The 9,544-nt window shown below is 28.0% G+C and overlaps 1 long non-coding RNA gene across 1 annotated transcript; it reads left to right on the top strand.

Moving 5' to 3' along the window:
* Positions 1-5,685: 5,685 nt before the first annotated feature.
* LOC124886739 lies at positions 5,686-9,328 on the top strand. Its single transcript, XR_007044112.1, has 2 exons — positions 5,686-6,216; positions 8,931-9,328. It is a non-coding gene; the product is annotated as an uncharacterized LOC124886739 (long non-coding RNA).
* The last annotated feature ends 216 nt before the right edge of the window (positions 9,329-9,544 follow it).

Genomic DNA, 9,544 nt, shown 5'->3' with positions numbered 1-9,544 from the left:
AATTAAAAACTTAAATTATTCTAAAAATATAATAGATTATCAATGTTACAAAACTTTGAACAAGGAGAGTATTATAAATTATAATAACTAACAACTTAAAATAGTAAATTACAATGTCAAAAAATTATTATAAATTACAATAGCTAACAACATAAAATATCTAAAATATATTTAAAATATAATTAATTATTAAAATTTTATTTGTATCATATAAATTGAGATTAAAAAATAACATATATTTTACGGGACTTCGATATCTAGTATAAGGATAAATCTAAAAAAAAAGAGTAGAATATAGAGCAGGAAACTACCATTATGAAAAAACTATATAAAATAAATTATTAGTGTAAGTAGGAGTATTAGATAAAATAAGAAAAAAAATACTAGCACTACAACTTAAAAGAGTAGGGACCCTACACATTGCTACTAACCAGAGAAGCTCCTGTCGGCAAGGGAGTGAAATTGTCGACGTGTCGTGTAGAAAACTGACACTGGCATCACCTACCTGTGTCACTGTTTATGACCTTGACACTATTTCTTAGCGTCCAACTTAGATTTTTGTCGTTTGTCCTACGTTGCCAACACTGATTCGTCTTGTAATGTCAGATAACGAGAATCCGGAAAGCTCCTATTCTTTGATCTTCGCCAAGTGATTTCGTGTGGCTACGATCACCGAGGAGCCAAGATTTTTGTTTAGGCCGTTCAAAATATAAACAAATTAATATATAAATTAATCGTAAAAGTTTTAATATCTAAATTCATATATATCCTAGTTGGCGTTGTGCCACGCACAATCTAATATTAATCCTTACAAATTCTATATAAATTAAAATTTTTATTTATTTGATTGATAAATTTTAAGTTAGGTATATATTATTATATTTAGGTTGATAAAATTTATATAATAATATTTTAAGTTGTTTAAACTTTTGTAATATCGAGAATCAATTATATTTTTAAAATTTAAGTTTTAAATCATTGTGATTGATAATATTTTTTCTTCTATTCTACAAATTAGAAGTGACATAGTAAAATTATTATAAAAAATACTTGTGAATTTTTTTTATGTGGTTTCATATAAGATGTCAAGTAAATTTAAAACATCAAAAATTAATTTATTATTTTATGTCTATTTTATCATTTAGATTAAATATTATTAATTTTTTAATATTTAAATGACTTATAATAATTTTATGTGATATAGTAAAATTATGGTTAAAGTAGTTGAAGTAATTATGTCATATATGTCTATATTAATTATTTATTAAATATTATTAATAAATAAATAATTTATAATAATTAATTAAGGATAATATAGTAAAATCATAATTAAAGCAGCTGAAGCATGCATGTCGACCTTGAGCAACCTGCTTCATTCTCACTTATTATATAGGATAATATAGAAAAAATAATTTTAGTTATATATAGATGATATATTTTTTTGATGACTTCAAGGTAGCCTGGCACCTAGCTACTAAGGAAGGCATAAATATGAAAAATCCAATTAAATCAAACTAATTTGATCTCGACTTTAATTTCTTTTTCTACAAAAATTGATCTATAGTTTGATGTTTGGTTTGAGAGTCGGAATGTTTTGGTGAATGTTTGCTATAGCCTGTTTGCGATTATTTTTTTTAAGGGAAAAAAAAATTTAGAGAAAAAAATATTTTTTTGAAAATAATGATATTTGGTAAATTTATAAAAGTATTTTTTAAAAGAAGTAGAAGTAATTTTTTTGTTGTGGGTAAGGAGCAGAAAATTTCTGCTTTTCAAAAAAAAAAAAAAAAGTAGAAAATTATTTTTTATGATGTATGTATGTAGAAAATTTCATCTTATTTTATGTGTTATAATTTGATCGGACATGAAATTTAAAAAAGACTTGATAATGTTTATCATATTATCTTTATTAAAAAATGTACTATTGTTATTATCTTTAATTAAGTGGATGAGATCAATAAGGATAAAAGTGAAATTATGTCTTTAAATAGTTATCAAATAAGTAAAGGTAATATTGTTTTTGAGACGAACCAAAAAAAAGATGACACATAAAATAAAACGAAGGGAGTATATATGTATACATTCTGTATTAATTAATTAGTATATCTTATTAGTTTGATTTTAAAAAATTATATTTCATATTCACATCATAACTCTTTATTTCATTCTATAATTTGTATATTACTATATGTGTATGTATATATGTATATATTTCATTGGTTAATTAGCATATCTTATAAATTTAATTAAAGTTTGATTTTAGAATTTTTAATTCATATTTACATCATAAATCTTTATTACATTCTATGATTTAAACATTATTATTTTATTCTACACACTCTTTTGTTAAATGAAATTAAAAATATCAGTGATGACCGAAAAATATATAACTTTTTATATTTTATTATTAATGAACAAAAAATAACAAATGAATTACGTTGCAAAATCAAATGGTATTTTGGCAACACTTGTAAAAAAAAATTCTCAAATATTTTAGTGGTAAAGTCTATTGATACATGTTCTTTTTCATCATTTGTCTCTCAAAAACACTTCTTGAAAATAATTATCCAAACACAATCTGCTTCTCAAATAAGTAGTTTTCTAACCGTAATCTCAAACGGGCTCCTAATTGTTGAAAAATCAGGCACACGCAACGAAAATAAAATATACAGAATCGCTTCCATGTAATATAGAAAACCGGCATAAACCCATAATTCATGCAAAATGCTACTTAAAATTAATCATGAATACCTTTTGAAGTGTGAGCAAATATCTTGAAGTGAATCCGTCTTCGAATCTGCCGTCTTCTATAACGATCCCAAATTTACGACCGAACTCTCTCAATACTTGGGTGGACAAGTACTCTCAATACTTGGGTGGACAAGTACTGAATAGAATACTCAATTTTTTCTATTGTTCCTTCTGTTGTTGTTCACTTTCTAGGCTAGGAAAATTCCTATTTATAGAGATACTCTCCTAATCCAAGGAGGAAAGAAAAATACACGTCTGTTTCTATTTGAACAAGAACAGGCGGTGACTTTTCCTTTTCCCGTAGAAAATAGGATTCCAAGTTCTTGAGTAATATGGACACTGTAGGGACCATAGAATTAATTACTGAGACTCTCTATTATGAAAATAATTCAAAATCTCAATTTGAATTATTCTTACCACAATAAACTACAAACTATTCCACTAAAAGATTATAATTACACTCCTCTATTTTTATTTTAAAATTCTCCATTAAACACTTGTGTAATTTTTCATGTTAAGATTACATATACTAATCAATAAATTAAATTACTTAACGAATTTAATATAATGATTAATTTTCTTTAGAGCAATGCTTATCTTATTTCATATGTCGATTCATAAATCTACCGGTCGAATTTACATATGAAAACTTATAAGCTTCTCATAAAAGGCGTATCATCAATCTTTATATCGAGACATAGATTCCATCAACTAACTTACTTATTTCTCCAATGGGTGAAAATCGTTTTCACCCTCAACTTTGCTTTCAAAATCGAACTTCCCATAGTATTGGTCAATAATTGCAAAGTCTTATAATAAAGGATAAAAAATTCAAATAATATTTTAAAAACTCTTCACACTTTTAATATAATACTAATTTAGGATAAGTGCGTTGCACGTAAATTTTACACTACTAAAAAAAGGTCAAAAAGCGACGCAAAAAAAGCGACGAACTATGTCACTTTAAAAAACAACGAGAAAAGTGACACTGTCCGTCGTTTTTAGTTTAATTTTAATTTTTATTTATTTTTTAATAAAATCGACGGCCAACGTCTTAATATCCTTCACTTTTTTTTTGAGGATTATTGTGCCAACTAATTAAAAAATAATTTATAATTTTTTAATAAATGCGACGGATAGCTTCGTAATTTATTTAAAAACAATAATAATAATATTTTAAAAAGCGACGTAGTCCGTCGATTTTTAAATTTTATTTTTATTTTTATTTATTTTTATTAAAAGCGACGGACAACGCCGCTATAATTTTTATTTTTTAAAATATTAATTCTAGAAAAGCGACGTTGTCCGTCACAATTTGTAATTATTTTTCATTTTTTTTATTTTTTATAAAAAGCAACGGACAACGTCACTTTTGTTAAAACTAAACAAAAATTATTTTTTTGAAAAGCGACGTTATCCGTCACTTTTTAAATTTAATTTTTATTTTTATTAAAATCAACGGACAGCGTCACTATAATTTTTTATTTTTAAAATATTAATTATAGAAAAGCGAAGCTATCCGTCGCCATTTTTAATTATTTTTATTTTTTCTGTATTTTACAAAAAGCGACAGAAGTGTCGCTTTTGTTAAAAATAAATAAAAATTAACTTTATGATAAAAAGCGACATTGTCCGTCGGTTTTTAAATTTAATTTTTATTTTTATTATAATTGACGAACAACGTCACTATAATTTTTTATTTTTAAAATATTAATTATAGAAAAGAGACGTTATCCATCGCAATTTTTAATTATTTTTTCATATTTTTTACAAAAAGCGACGGATAGTGCCGCTTTTGTTAAAAATAAATAAAAATTAACTCTATGAAAACGACACTGTCCATCGATATTTGATATTTTTAATTTACTATTAAATAAATAGCTTTTGTATTTTCAAAAAATTAAATGTATTCAATTATATATTGAATACATTGATATCATACGATTGATTGATCAAGATAATAATTTACTGTTGAAGCTAAAATATAATTGTATAAGATAAATTAAACGATAATTTATTAGAGTATATATGAAATACGTTGTATTATGAGGTAATATACATGTGTATGTGATGTATATAGTACATATTATGAAGTTTATTGTCAATCAACTATTTATATTGAAAACATTGATATCATACAATCAATTGATCAAGGTAATAGATAATTGTTGAAGTTATAATATAATAATGTAAGCTAAATTAAACGATAATTCATCAGAGTATAAATAAAATACGTTATACTACGATGTAATATACTCATTTATGTGATGTATATAGTACATATTACAAAGTTGATAGTCAATTATATATATATTTATAAATACGTATCTCTCGTATAGTGATGTACATAGTAGTTAAAAGCTAGCTAACTGAATCTATATATTCAAATATTCTGAATAATACGTGAACACCATATGATCGAGGCAATAATACACTATTGAAGTTATAATAATGAAGCTAATTAACCGACAATTCATCATATTAATACGTTGTATTAACGTAATCGAAATCTCCAATTCAATCTTTTTTAACCCAATTTCTAATCCCAATTTGACTCATCTCCTCAATTTTAATCTCAATTGTGCATCATATTTGATCAGCGGTCAATATTAAAATCAATTTTCACTATTTTTTCTTGAAATTGGGGGTGTGCATCGATTGGTTCGGTTTGATTTTATATATTATCGGTTTGGTTTATTGGTTATCGAATTTTAAATATGTTAAACCAATAATCAAATTAATAAGGTATTTTATTTTTGTTTTTGATTTATCAGTTTTTAATCCTTAACAGTTCGATTTTTGGTTTAACCAATAAGAAAATATACATAAAATAGAAATAGTAGCAACTAATTAAATTATTTTTGCAAATACGCACACTCACAATTTTTAAATGCATTGTCTGCCACTATTATTATTGTTAAAATAACAGTCAATTTCATTCAATTTTTCTTTAGTGTTTAAATTTTAGGCAATTTCATACTCAATTGGTGTCAGTTGCAGTCAAAATTGACCTCAATTTGACCATAAATTAAATTTTAATTTTAACCTTTTTTTAATCATGTTTTATCTCAGCCGTTGATCAAAATGATCCAACGACTGAGATCCAAAACATCCATTTTTCCTTTTAAACAAAACAAAACCCTAATCTCTCATTTCTCAAAAAATCAACCGCTGTCTCTCCACTCTCTCTCTACAATCCGTCTCTTGTCTACCTTCTCTCTAAAACAAAACCATTGCTGACCACCAGCCACCTCGCCAACCTCCGTCGCCGCTTTGCCTCCCTCCATTCATCCCCCAACAGCAGTCGCCCAGCGCCGCCATCGGTGAAATAGCTGCAGCTACCACCGTCTCTCCTTCTCAAACAGCCGTCGCCGCCGCTCTCTCCGTCAACGGTGAGCTCCTCTCCACCACCAATTGCTGCTCCAGCTGGCTCCACAGCTGAGCCAGTTCCAGCCCAACGTCATTCCGGTAAGAACCAATTTCTACTCCTTTGTTTCTTCATTCTTTTAAGACATTTTGTGATCTGAAATTGACAAAAGTTGACTGAAGTTTTTGATTTGATTTCTTCTTATTTGGACTTGTTAACATCTTTAGATTATTATGTATGAAAACCCCAAAATTTATGAACTATGATCAACCCTAGATGTTACATCAATTGACACTGATTTGTTAAATGTGTCTTTATTCTGAATTTTTGCTTGACATAATGAGTTAGCATTGAACCATGTATAGCTATGTTTATGATTTGTGATTAATTCCTACCTTTGATTCAAAACTGATTGGGTAATACAGTGATATTCAATCTTGAACGCATCTTTTTGAGTATTTTTGGGGATTGATACATATTGTGTTGAAAGTGATGATTTACGTTTTTCTCCTCATTTTATTAGCATTAAAAATGTGTGGTAGTTTAGCGGTGATCTATACTTGGTAAATTTTTTTGTATCATCAGTGATTGACCTCAATATGTCTAATTGATTTTCTCTTTCTTTTACTTTGCTATTTACGGTGGACTTGACTCACTTATTATGTGTGGCTGATTTTATGAAATTTGATTTGAAATGAGATGACAATTACTTGTATATTTTTGGTAAATTTTAGTGAATTCGTGACTTGAAAATGGTTAGGTTTATTCACTTGAAATGTGAATTAGAGAGTTGAAAATGGTTAAGTGTAGTGTTTTGAAATGTATACTAGTCACTTGAGAAGTGGATTAGCAACTTGAAAATGGTTTAGTGTAGTTCTTGATAGGTGAATTTGTGTTTTGAAATTAGTAAAGTGTAATCACTTGAAAATATGAATTCATGACTTGAAATTGGTTTAGTGTTGGCACTTGAAATGTGATTTCATGACTTGAAAATGGTTAGGTTTATTCACTTGAAATGTAAATTAGAGAGTTGAAAATAGTGAAGTGTAGTGTTTTGAAATGTATACTAGTCACTTGAGAAGTGGATTAGCGACTTGAAAATGGCTTAGTGTAGTTCTTGAAAGGTGAACTTGTGTTTTGAAATTAGTTAAGTGTAATCACTTGAAAATGTGAATTCATGACTTGAAATTGGTTTAGTGTTGATACTTGAAATGTGAATTCATGACTTGAAAATGACAAAGTTTAGTCACTTGAAATATGAATTAGAGAGTTGAAAATGGTTAAGTGTAGTATTTAGAAATTTGTACTAGTCACTTGAGAAGTGGATTAGCGACTTGAAAATGGTTTAGTGTAGTTCTTGAAAGGTGAACTTGTGTTTTGAAATTAATAAAGTGTAATCACTTGAAAATGTGAATTCATAACTTGAAATTGGTTTAGTGTTGACACTTGAAATATGAATTCATGACTTGAAAATGGTTAGGTTTAGTCACTTGAAATGTGAATCAAGTGTAGTGTTTTGAAATGTATACTAGTGACTTCAAAGTGATCAAGTGTAGTCACTTGAGAAGTGGATTAGCGACTAGAAAATAGTTTAGTGTAGTTCCTTGAAAGGTGAATTTGTGTTTTGAAATTAGTAAAGTGTAATCACTTGAAAGTGTGAATTCATGACTTGAAATTGATTTAGTGTTGTCACTTGAAATGTGAATTCATGACTTGAAAATGGTTAAGTTTAATCACTTGAGAAGTGAATTAGAAGTTGAAAATGGTTAATTGTAGTGTTTTGAAGTGTTTTTCTAGTGACTTCAAATTGATCAAGTGTAGTCACTTGAGAAGTGAATTAGAGAGTTGAAAATTGTTAAGTGTAGTGTTTTGAAATGTGTACTAGTGACTTCAAATTGATCAAATGTAGTCACTTGAGAAGTGAATTAGTGACTTGAAAATGGTTTAGTGTAGTTACTCGAAAGGTAAACTTGTGTTTTGAAATTAGTAAAGTGTAATCACTTGAAAGTGTGAATTCATGACTTAAAATTGATTTAGTGTTGTCACTTGAAATGTGAATTCGTGACTTGAAAATGATTAAGTTTAGTCACTTGAGAAGTGAATTAGAGAGTTGAAAATGGTTAAGTGTAGTGTTTTGAAATGTGTACTAGTGACTCAAGTGTAGTCACTTGAGAAGTGAATTAGTGACTTGAAAATGATTTACTGTAGTTACTTGAAAGATGAACTTGTGTTTTGAAATTAGTAAAGTGTAATCATTTGAAAATGTGAATTCATGACTTGAAATTGGTTTAGTGTTGTCACTTGAAATGTGAATTCATGACTTGAAAATGGTTTGCGTTGTCACTTGAAATGTGAATTAATGACTTGAAAATGGTTAAGCATAGTGCTTTGAAATGTGTACTAGTGACTTCAAAATGATCAAGCCACCTCCACCTCCACCTTCTCCTCCACCTCCTCCTGTAGAAGAAGATATTGATGCAGATTTTGATTGTTCAAGTTTTTGGAGATACGAACAAGTTTGGTAGAGTATTCATCAAGCCTGATGGATCTTCATAAGTTTATTTTTCAATTTATAGGTGTATTTTTTTCATTAATAAAATATTCAAGCTTACATACTTATTATGTTAATTACGGGTGGTATCCCGCGTCAAAAGAATTTAATGACGTTGTAAGGGATAGCGTTATGAGACTTTTGACATATCCTTGGCACAAGTAGTGGGACATTCCAATAGTCTCTAAACAAGCCATGTTTCAAGAGTTTAAGGTATATTAGATTTAATTATTATTTAGTTAACACTAGTCAACTGATTTTCAGACAATGTGTTGTTGGTTGGCAAAGCACGATCAGGCCATTTCTACAATTTTTGAGAGACATACTGCTATGTAATATTAGATTGCACATCTTAGACGTGCCTTGACACAAGCCGTTGCTCCTAATTCAAGTAGCAAAGAGGAAACAGAGAGTTATGAGGAGTTTGTTAGGCTACTCCTTAGTGTTGTTGGACTTGACTTTTAGATAATTTTTAGATATTTTTGAACTTAGCTTTTAATTAGTGAAAAATCTTTAGGAGTGTTTAAGTATTTTGAATATTGTTGGATTCATTGTTTAAGTGTTGTTGATTTGAATTACTTAAATGATTTGTTGATGTAGTGTGTTGTATGATTATTGTAATAATGTGTGTTGCATAAAGATGTATATATTGAATTGGATTTTTATTTGGCAGGTGGGATGCAGAAAATGCAGATTTCTGCATCCAAAAAAAAAAGCAGAAAAGCGACAGACAGGGTTCCTTTTGTCTGTCGCTTTTTAAAAATACATTTCTAGAAATGGGACGCTTTGCGTCGCTTTTTAAATCAGTAATTTTTTTAAAAGAAAAACGACGATGACCGTCACTTTTCTAGTCATTATGAAGAACAAAAAGCGACGAC

The sequence above is a fragment of the Capsicum annuum genome, chromosome 8 (genome assembly GCF_002878395.1).
Source record: "Capsicum annuum cultivar UCD-10X-F1 chromosome 8, UCD10Xv1.1, whole genome shotgun sequence".
In the NCBI taxonomy this organism is placed as follows: domain Eukaryota; kingdom Viridiplantae; phylum Streptophyta; class Magnoliopsida; order Solanales; family Solanaceae; genus Capsicum; species Capsicum annuum.
The sequence above is the reverse complement of the archived record's forward strand: the minus strand, read 5'-3'. Positions and strand labels throughout refer to the sequence as shown.